The sequence below is a fragment of the Macrotis lagotis genome, chromosome 5 (assembly GCF_037893015.1).
Source record: "Macrotis lagotis isolate mMagLag1 chromosome 5, bilby.v1.9.chrom.fasta, whole genome shotgun sequence".
In the NCBI taxonomy this organism is placed as follows: domain Eukaryota; kingdom Metazoa; phylum Chordata; class Mammalia; order Peramelemorphia; family Peramelidae; genus Macrotis; species Macrotis lagotis.
Window position 1 is genome coordinate 86,934,019 of NC_133662.1, and position 11,571 is coordinate 86,945,589.

The 11,571-nt window shown below is 33.0% G+C and overlaps 1 pseudogene; it reads right to left on the reverse strand.

Annotated features, from left to right (window-relative positions):
• Positions 1-284: 284 nt before the first annotated feature.
• Positions 285-645, reverse strand: LOC141489793 (small nuclear ribonucleoprotein Sm D2 pseudogene; annotated as a pseudogene).
• Between the last annotated feature and the right edge of the window lie 10,926 nt (positions 646-11,571).

The following is an 11,571-nucleotide window of genomic DNA, read 5'->3' on the forward strand; positions in this document are numbered from 1 at the left end:
AATGCAGATAAGAGAATTAAATGAACTTTTCTGAAAATAATTAGTATAATTATTAATATATATTATACACACAATTTAATATTTTATCTACTTTATGTCTTCCATTTTATTTAGCATAATCTTTGCAAGTCAATTTATGCACTTGTACATGATTATGATCCTTCATTTTTTTATTATTTTTTTTTAAAACAGCAAGGTTTTATTCACAAAAGGTGAAACAAGGGGACTCCACAGCCTTATCAGCAGGGCTGAGTATTAGTGTGGGAAGGAAGGGTCTGGCTCCACTACTTGCCAGCAGTGAGTGGGTTCCTGAGGACCACAATGACTGAATCCCCCCTCAGGAACATCTTGGAAATGTAACAATCTTTGTTCACTAGTTTTGACTTTTTCTTGCCTTTGCCACTTTTGGGCACCGCTGTCCACATCTCCTTCACTTTCTCCAAGACCATGTTGCAGTGCCAGGCTGTCAAAGGCCTTCACTTGGCCCAGCAGTTTCTGGTTGTTGCCGCAATTGTTAAGAACCTGGGTGTTGTTCTTCACTGATTGTGTGAGCACCCACAAGGGCCTGGTGTTGAACTCCTCCTCTTCTCTCTTCTGCAGCTCCTCAGGGGTTATTTCGCTTTTCGGCTTATTTAAGAGATTCATGTTGGAGGTGGTCCCTCTATCCTTTGCACTCCAGCCTTCCTCATGCAGCGGCTGCCTTCAGTGCTACTGGCTTCTTTTTCACCACCACCAGAAGTCGATTATGATGCTTTATGAAGAACCAGATTGTTCCTCATTGATTTCTCATTTTGAATAAAAAATCTGGGTGTAACTAGCTTTCTTGAGTGACTAGATTTGATTCACACCCATATACTTTTTCGAAAGCCATTTTAAGATATCACCACGGAGAATTCCCATCAGCTACTCTAGTATAGACAGACTTGTGTTTTATGGTGTAATTTAAATGAAAAATAAGATAAATTAAAAGAAAGAAACTTCTGACCTTATTTTAACATACTGGACAAAAAATGATATATTTATTCTATTCAACCATGAAAAACTAGGGGAAGATATCTGGTAATGTTCATTTGCCATCTTCCAAATAAAATATCCAAGAGCTTGTTTGGTGTTGCCTTTCAGTTTCTATCGAGTCACAGTGGTGTCAGTCAATCAATCAGTAACTATACATTTTCTTAAGCATCTACTAAGTACACATCACTGTGCTAATCACAGGGAATACAAAGATTAATTTTAGAAGGTGGGATATTAGCTGAGAATTAAAGGAAGCCAGGATAGCCAGGAGAAAGACTGGATGACAAAGAGAATTCTAGGCATGTTGGACAATTGATGAAAATATTTGAAGTTTGGAGCTGCTATTCCTCTTGCATGATGAAAATCAAGGAAGTCAGTGTTACTAAAATTATAAATTACTTAGGTAGAGTTTAAGTTTTAAGGAGATTGGAAAGGAAAAAGGGGGGTTGTTATGAATGTTAAGGGGGTGTTTTCTATTCCTATTTTAAGTTTATATAATATATGGATATAATATAGCATATATAATACTATATAACATTTACATAATACATAATAAGTATATTATATATTGTATGTTGTGTAATATATGGAGAGTGTTGGGGAAATAAAGAAAAAGGAAGAGAGAAAAAGTGCAATGGAGATCAAGAGCGAGAGTGAGAGCGAGAGCGAGAGTGAGAGCGAGAGAGAGAGAGAGAGAGAGAGAGAGAATTAGATGGTACAGGGGTGATTTTAATGTTGAATTCAGAGCTAGAGCAACCAAAGCTCAATACGTAATTCAAAATTTTTTCTTAGTTGAGTGATCCTAGAAAAATCACTTAAACTTTCTTATCTTTAGTTTTTCCATCTGTAAAATTGGAAGAATAATATATCTATCTTACAAAGCCCTTGTGAGATTCCTGTTTGCCTCACATCCAGCACTATGTCCAGTTGTTCTGATTCATATCTAGACACTGAACCTAAATACTCTAGAGGACAAAGTGAAGTACAGCACCTCCTCACTCAAATCCAAATCACATACATGTCATGTCATCACCTCCCTGATGTCATGGTCATCTTGTAGGAAAAAAGATAAACATCATCATGATAATTCTAGTATTAAAGTTCAAAAAAGCAAAGCAAAGACAGGTTTTGTGACTTTCTCAAGGTCACTCTGCTAGCAAGTAACTGAGATTGGATTTGAACTTGGTTCTTTATTGCATAAAGTCTAATATTCTGTCTACAATACCAATAGTTTCCTCTAAATGTTAAGTTTTATATTTGTATTGTTATTTTTGATTCATTTCAATCGTTGCCCTTTTGGATTGTTCTTATAAAAGAAACTGGAGTGGTTTGCCATATGCTACTCCAATTCAATTTTTAGATAAGGAAACTGAAGCAAAGGAGTTTTAAGTGATTTGCCCTTGGTCATATAGGTACTCATTATCTGAGGTCAAATTTGAATTCAGGAAGACTCATCTTCCTGATTTCAGGCCTGGCTCTCTAACTATGCCATTAAGCTGTCTATTTTATATGCATATACATTTACATATGTATAAGCATCAAATGCACACACACACACACACACACACACACACACACACACACACACACAAATTTGCCCAAGCATGAGCTTTTTAGACTCTTATACTCTCTTTTTTTTGGTACAAGACTAGTGGAATCTTTTCATTTCTCTGTATCTCATTCCCAATATAAATATATGAACACATTAAGTTACCTAGGTTTCCTCTGATCATTTGATACTAATTAATTGCCCATGGCACCAGATGAGCTGATAGATTTTTGTCTCTTTAAAGGTTTTTGCAGTGAGCGAATGGGCTCATGGGGAATTCTGGAATTCTATAAAGTGGCTTAAATGTAGACAGGTATTTGGGACAGTTAATTTACAAAGACTATTCTAAATAATTGGGCAGACATAGCAGATGTTACTGTAATCATGAATTTTATGTATCTTCCAGATATTTTGAAGCTCTACTATATGGGAGGGGTGAACTCCTTTGATTAGAAACAGGAAGTATCTGAAGTGGATAGAACCTTAGAGGAAAAGTCATAAGATTTGACTTTAAGTCCTAACCTCATTACTTCTGAACAACTGTACTTTGATCAAATCTCTTAACTTCTTTTATTCTAAATTTCCCAAACTGTTCCTTCTGTCTCAAAGGCTACAATGAAGAAAAGTTTAAATTGTAAAATATTAATTATATGTGAGTCATTATCTGAAATGATTTCAAAATATAGTACACACAAATAAAACATGATTTAGTAGATAGATGGCTGGCCTCATAGTCAGAAGGATGGAGGTTCAAGTTTAACCTCAGATACATACAATGGGCAAGTTTCTTAAACTCTTAAATGGCCAAGGTTATTCTCTAAAGGCTTTTAGAATTTAGATTTATATATTTCAAGGAATTTGCCAATACATATCAGAAGAGGGAAAATGAACAATTGTGATTTCTTATAACAGTGAAATCAAGCTCCAACTCCAAAATCAGTGGGAAGCACTAATGAAAATCTAAAAACCCACACAATTAATTTAATGAATATTTTCCTTAAGAAAGATTAAAAAAAATAGGTGGGGTCTAAACTAAAAGTGGTACTTTCATTCTATATAGTTATTCCTTTAATGCCAAAAAACCTGTCAGGCTGGAAATATTTCTTAGATCACTTCTTTGAGTCTATATCTCAGATTATCAGTTGATAAAATTATAGAGTGAAGACAAAGTACAGGAGAGTCTAACAAAAAAGCCTCAGGTAATAACAATAAAAAGACACCAAACTTTATAGTAAAGCCAAAGCCAAAATCATATCAGACAGTTTAAGCCTTAGACCCTTAGGTGTGGTTTCTTCTTTCAGGAAAATTCATTTAAAGACATTTTTGCCAGGAATTTCAATATCTTCAGAGCAGAATTATCAAGCTCTTGCCTCACATGAAGCAACTTTAAGAAAGCAATTATTGTACTTGCTAAATCCAGAATTATTCCTCCTTTGAAGGAATGACTCCACAAATTTGGATTAGAAGATTGTTTCAATTATGTAGATCTCTTAATTTTCACATGTTCCTAGAACATTTGATTGCTGGAGGTGGAGTGAGAGATTCATTACAAAACTCATTGTATTTCCCAGATCTTCTTAGCAGTTTTGAAAAGGTAGTCTTGGTACCTCTGATGGTCTTTCATACCCTTTTAGAAGACCCATGATGCCAAAACTATTTTTATAATGATACTAAAGCATTTTAATTTCTACTATGATAAATATCAATAGATAAAAAGTATAATAAAGCTCTTTGGGGTATTTAAATATATTTAATAGAGTAAAGGGATCCTGACAAAAACATTTGAGTATGGATTCTCTAAGCCATACTTTCTTTAGGTAAATATTATTTTATGATTTTTGAGCTAAGGACATGATACTCCTATTATCCACAATTGTTATTCTGAAGCAACTGATCTGAAGGAAGTGCTTCAAAGTTATACCAGTTTATTTTTGCAATTCAAACTCTCTTTCATGCTTTTATTATTGCCCAACAATCTATAGCTAGATCATATGATCCAAAGTCATGCAATGATGGAATCTTGTACTATTTCTTATGTTCTCCTTTTTAGAGTTGCTTGACTCTGACCTACTCAATAGCAGGTATTAGGAAATCTGGATGTGGATAATTTCCATGTGCTTAACCTCATCTACATGTATATTGATAAGCAAAATCCCAGGCTTAGTAGACTGGTTCTATTTTAGTATATTGTCTCTTTATATTATAGGTAGAGAGAAGCAAAAGGACATGTTTGATAGAGTCAAAGAGTCTCAAAAGAAAACTTTCAGGATGCCTATGATGTGACTTTGTGTGGGTACCATTATTATCCCCATTATATAGTTAAGAAAATTGAAGTAGTCAGAGTTTCAGAAATTTGTCCAGAGTTACCCAGATTTTAAGTGTCTGATGCCAAATTTGAACTTAGGCTTTCCTGATTTCTACCCCAACACTTTATCCACTCTACCACTGCCTAAATCTAAACTTTTACATATAAATGTCTAAACTTGAAGTTGACAATCAGAGATACGGAGAATCTTAGGCATTAGAACTCTAAATTTTCTGACAGAAAATTTCAATTTTTTCCCACTTTCAGTCCTTAATACAACTGTCTCTCATTCAGAAGAGTGAAGCAAATTACCTGTGACCTTATCAGGAACATCTAATTCATCAGCCAGATCAGGAAAGTGAAGCCACCCCAGATTATGATCTTAAAAACAAACAAAATAAACAAACAAAAAACAGCAAAGGTTTCAGAATTTTAATCAGTCACCAATTCTATGGCAGAGATGTGGATCTTATTGATAAAGATAGTAATAATCATGATAAATACTAATTATTTTAGTAGTTAGCATTTATATAATCCTTCTAGCTTTGTGATTTATAAAACATTAGAATTTTGTGAAGTACATATATTTGGTACTCACAATAGTATTACAAGGCATGTGCTATTATTATCTTTGTTTCATAGTTGTGAAAACTGAAACTTAGAGAGATCAGATGATTTTACCATGGACCATATAGTTAGTAACTGCCTTAGGAAAGGTTTGAATTCAATTCTTCTTCACTACAAAATTTAGGGACATGGTTCATGCATGGGCATTTTACATTGGCTCTCTACAAGTCTAGAAATAGACTTCTTGTCCTGATTATTTAGCAGAATCTTTTTGAATCTTGAAATTTAACTAACTAATAAAGTCATATTCATTTTGGCAATCACATCTAGAGATGAAGATTCATTCACCCATAGCAAGTGGCACCAGGATGTCAAAGAGAAGGGATTAAGTCTAGCAGCACTAATCTCCTCAGACCTGTAGCCCCTAGAAATAAGTTTGGTATTTTTCATTTAAACTTTTCAGATTTAGGTATAGTAAGTGAAGTCCCCAACTTTGGAACTCAAGCCATGTGGATGTTGAAGCCCAATATTCCAGGTCAAATGTTACCAGTCATGCAGAGAAGCCCTAAGAAACCAGTGTCATAAAATATCGGTTTATAGGACTTTTTCAATGAGAATATTGCTACGTAAGAATTGGGTCAAACAGTGAACCTAATTTCTTTCCCCTCTCTAGAAACTGATGAAGTTTAGTTATCATTATATGTGTGCTTCTACTACACTTTAAGTAAATTAATAAAATATTCATTTTAATCACTAATGACTCAGCTGCTAAATTTTGAGGAACAATCAGTGAGGGTACTAGCCAATGAGAAAGAAGAGATTCATTGGGTATTCACAAGGTACATGAAAACTCTGGGATTGGGGTAAATGTACTCTGGTTCAGAAAAAAGCAAGACAAAACAGGAATGAAGGGGTGAACAGAGAAAGAAAGTAAACAGCATTTATTAACTATCTAGTATGTGCTAGATAACAAGTTAAATTCTTTAAAGATATATTTGAGCCTCACAATAACTTTGGAAGATACATTTTATTATCAACATTTCACAGATGAGGAGACTGAAACAAACTGTCAGAAAGATAGGTGACTTGCCCAGGGTTACAATGCTAGGAAGTGTCTGAATCAGGATTGGAACTCAGGTCTTCTTGATTCCAAGTCCAGTCCTCTATATATCTTACCACTTAAATTACTTGCTACTTAAAACTTTTTTTACCTTTAGCAGTTCACCTTACTTCTCTAAGCCTCAGTGTCTTCATGAGAAAACTGATCAGGCTGAGTTAGAAGATCTCTGAGTTCCCTTCTAGTTCTAAATTTAAGTCTCTCATATATCATGCTAAGATCAACATGTAAACCAATTGGGTTTAAAATGGAAAAGAATAGATAGATGAAACATGTATTCAAAAATCATTGGACAAGCTGTTTAAAAAGTAGATGTAAGTAAGAACATGTTGGGGATGAAGAGATCCAATTAGAAGCTTGAACACTGATCTGGAAACAGGTGGCATAGTGAATAAAGTGCCAGGCCTGCCTGTAGGAAGATTCATCCTCTTAAGTTTAAGTATGGCCTCAGACACTTAGTGACTTTAGGCATGTCACATAACCCCATTTGTCTCAATTTCCTCATCTTTGAAATGTGCTGAAGAAGGAAATGACAAATCAATCCATTACCTTTGCTAGAAAATCCAAATGAGGTCACATAGAATTGGAAACAACTGAAAAAAACTCTACAAATAACAAATTGCTTCAAATATGAAGGAATTATGGGATACAGTGGTAGCTACGGGATTGATTGAAGGTATGCTATCTCTTCTACCAGCAACAAAAATCAACCAGAAAACAAAAAATAATCTTAACTACACATCATTTTAAAATGCCACAGATATTATGCACTCATCTGATCTTCATAAGTGAAATGAAGTTGCTTTCATTTTAAGCTGCCAAAGGCAGTGTGACTAGTGTTTTCAACAATAAGCACAACAAAAACATTGTTTATCTACAGGAAATATATTTTAATGAATGACCCATGTATTTCCTCCTAAATGGATGCTACTCCCTTAAGTAACAGGCAACTGCTTTTGTGGATAATGGTTGTTATTATGATTGTCAGTCAAACCATACCAGAATTGCTACTCTGTTTTGTTGCATATAGTCATAAATAGATCTTTCAGTGTATGAATTCCATTTATCTCAAGTCAAGTTGTCAAAGCTATGATGGATAAAAAAAGGTAGTAGCTGTCTTTTTTTTTTCAACTTCAAATCTAGAAAACTAGGCAATAGTCATTTATTCCCCTATGGAATACTAAGTAGCATCCACATAGCTATAGGCTGCCTCCTGAAGCCCAAATTATATGCAAAAGTTCTTTTGCTGTTTCTTAAAAAGAAATTTTATTCTAGCTATTCTGAGAGAATACTAGACAACTACGCAGAAAACACCACATAATTTAAGCTGATTTAATTCAAATAGTTTGATGTGTGTTATCTTTGGTAAACACATACCCAGCATCAAAAATTAAAATCATCTTTTCATTCATCTAAGTTAATTATGCCAGGTTTATAGCCATAATTCTATATATTTTCACATGGATCTATGTGTTACTAATTAATCTCTGTATGAATTATTAGATAAATTGCCTGGTCACTTAGAAGTGCAAATCATCCTTCTGGATCTTTAATTGTTGACTTCTGTGACAGCACAAAAGTATCTTACCACCTTATGTCTATTGATTACCATGTTTTTCAACATTTATAAGGTCAAAATTTGGAAGTACTATTAAAGTAACCCCCCAAAATTGTGCCTTATGAGCTATTTAATAGACATTTATAATAATAACACTTCTTTTCAAGAGTCATTGCCTTTAATTTAAGGAGCAACATCTATTTTGGTGGAAATACATGAATCATCCATTAAAATATTTTGTCTAGAAAATAGAAGTTTTTGAATATGCAAAAGAGTATTGCCAAAAAGCCAGATAAGTTCTTATAAGAATGAGTCATTGGTTTATTTCTTAAATCCTGGATTAGTCAATGGTTTGCAAACAAAAAACAAATGAAAAATGAATGAATGAAAAAGTATTTATTGGGATTTAGACAATGTGCAGTGAATAGATACTTTATTTGACTTTTACATTCATTTTTTTTACCTAGAGTAGGAGACAATATTTAAAAAAAATACAATGGTATTAAGTATCTTAATTAAAAAAAACCTCACATGCAGAAACAAAATCCATGCATATAGTAAAAAGATATTCAACAATTTGAAAGGAGCAATTGCTGAGAAAGAGAATTGTTTGTCAATTCTACTGCTCCCAATAACACTATTATTACTTCCACTAAATGACAATAATAAAGTTACAAATTTCCAAAGTTCTGATGAGAGGTATATATGTACATATATACATAATCATATGTATCCATATATCTATCTATATCTATATCTATCCGTATCCGTATCTATATTTATATCTATATCTATATCTATATCTATATCTATATCTATATCTATATCTATATCTATATCTATATCTATATAGGGATTTATGTGATGTCCTTTTGATGGAATTGGTTTTGGTAGATATTCATGCCAAGCACTTAGGATTTATAATACCTAGACAGAGATAAGTTCATACTGTTCCTAAATAATGCATGTATGTATTAGAAAGGCACATATAGATAAGCAAAAATGGTACTTTGATTTCTTTTAGAAATTTTTTTTTAAGATGGGTTGTGTGTTTGTATGTTTGTGTACATGTGTGCATGTGTGTGTGTGTGTGTGTGTGTGATGTACAGGAAAGAATGTATTAATGTGACATTAATGCAGATGAACTGAAAAAAAAACTTGAGTCCTTTAACATTTTTTATCTTGGAAAACTTGCATTGGTTCAGTGACAGGATCATATTATTTTTTCCAATGCCCTGAATAGGCAAAAATAAAATAATTAGGCAAATATAAAGACTGTATTATATTCAAGAGGCAAATTCAAAGTAATTTAGTTGTCTAAGCTTCCTTTAAAAAAAACAAATTTGGAAATCTCTAAATGGGATGAATTGATATGATTTTTAACTAATGACTATTATAAACTGGTTAGTTAAATGAGTCCATAGTTTACAATTGCTCTAAAGAGAAAGAACTGGAACTTGAAAAGGTATGTGCTAATTAATCTGGAAGTACCCTTCATGATTAGAAAGTTCTATGATTCTAATTTGGTATCATAGACAATGCCTCAAAAGATTCTCTTAGAGTTATAAGATTTAAAGTTGAAAGAGATATTAGGGTTCTAATTCACCCTTTTCATTTTACAGATGAGAAAATGGGACCAGAAACTTGAACAAAGCTATGTAAGTTGCACAGTTCCTCAGGACAATTGAGATTGAAATGCAAGCCCATGCTCTTTCCAAAAATAGTGATATCATTCCATCCCCCTTAATTAACTATATTTGCACAAGAAAGAGGTAGTTTCTGTACACAATATAGTTACTAAACAGAAAACCAAGACTGATTCAAGAAGAGGAGTATTTTGCACAAGGTGACAAATCAATAAATATCAAGACTTGAATTTGAATTCAATTCTTCTACTCTACAATCAATAATTTCTAACTATAATAAAGTTGGATTGTTCCTCAGAAGTGGTTCTTTAGCTAGGTTGCTATGTATAGTATGTATATACTTGTTTATTCTTGTACATATCCAAAGGTAAAGATGTAATTATAAAATTTCTTAACCCTAAAATGAAACAAGTCAAGTCAGATAGAAAAGGAGGAATGAAGGAGACAGAGACACAGGGAAAGTGAAAAAAAAAAGAGAAACAACTTCCTTGCTTCAAGTGTTGTCTTTATGATAAATATTCTCTTAATTGATACAATTATAAAATCATAATGTGAATGAAAGGGGAAAAAAAAATCCAAAGCTTTTCCTCCCCCACCCCAACTAAGTACCTTAAGGAAGCTATAATTGTAGATGTATGACTGAAATTATTTATTGAAATTAGGATGCCAAGAATATGTGACTATCTTCAGATAGAATGAGATCAAGAGATTAAACTAGATTTTTTTTTTTTCCTGGTGGAAAATTATCAACTGCTGTTTAACAGACCTTACAAAGTGATGCATAAGTCACTTTTTGCATCTCATTGAGAATGATTATTGTTGAAAGCTTTCCTCTCAACAATAAAGGGGGGGGGGGTGGTAGAATAAGGGAGGCTCTCTACTCTTTGAGATGCTAACTGACCAGTATTTGCTGACTTGATAAGTTGTCCTTTGCAAGTCAATTGGTCTCTTTTTTGTAAATAATTGTGGAGGGGAGACAGATGACAAAAATAGCCTATTGTTATTTATTTGCTTATTCAGTAAGTATTTATTGGGTAAATACTATGTGCAGAGGTAAGCTGGTAAAAGAAAGCATATATGTAAAGATTTGTGTGACTGAGATAAAAGTATTAAAAATTGAGGTTCAAATATTTTTGGAAATGAAACATATTTTATTACTCACCATTTGCTTTGAGTCTTCCTTATAATACATATGAATTCTGTTTGTCATTACCTCAATCACATTTTAAAATCCCTTCCTCCAAGGCTCAGTTTATATGCAACATATTTTCTGCATGAGGCCTTTCCCAGTGTTCCGAGCTGCTAATACTAATGATTTATGTGGGATTATTTTATGCCCTTCAATTTTGCTAGTTAGTTATTAAAATTAGCCTTTTAGTTGATTCTCTTGGATATTTGGAAAGTATACATTCATGTCACCTAAAAAGAGTGATAGTTTTGTTTGTCACTACATATTCTAATTATTTCAATTTATTTTAATTCTCTTATTGCTATAGGTATATGCTACAGCACATGATGAATAACTAATAGGATAATAGGTTCTCTGCTTCACTCATGATAATATTGAGAAAGCTTCTAGGCTCTACCTGTTACAGATAATGCTTGCTGAAAGTTTTAGTAACCCGTTTATTCCTACCTTTGCTTGTGTTTTCAATAGGAATGGATGCTGTATTTCATCAAATGCATTTTGTGATCTATTGAGATAATCATATTATTGTGTTGGTTATGTTACTGATTTTGTCAATCATACCAATTGCATAAGTCCTGTATTTTTGGTATAAATCTTGTATGTTCATAGTTAAGAGTTTTATGATA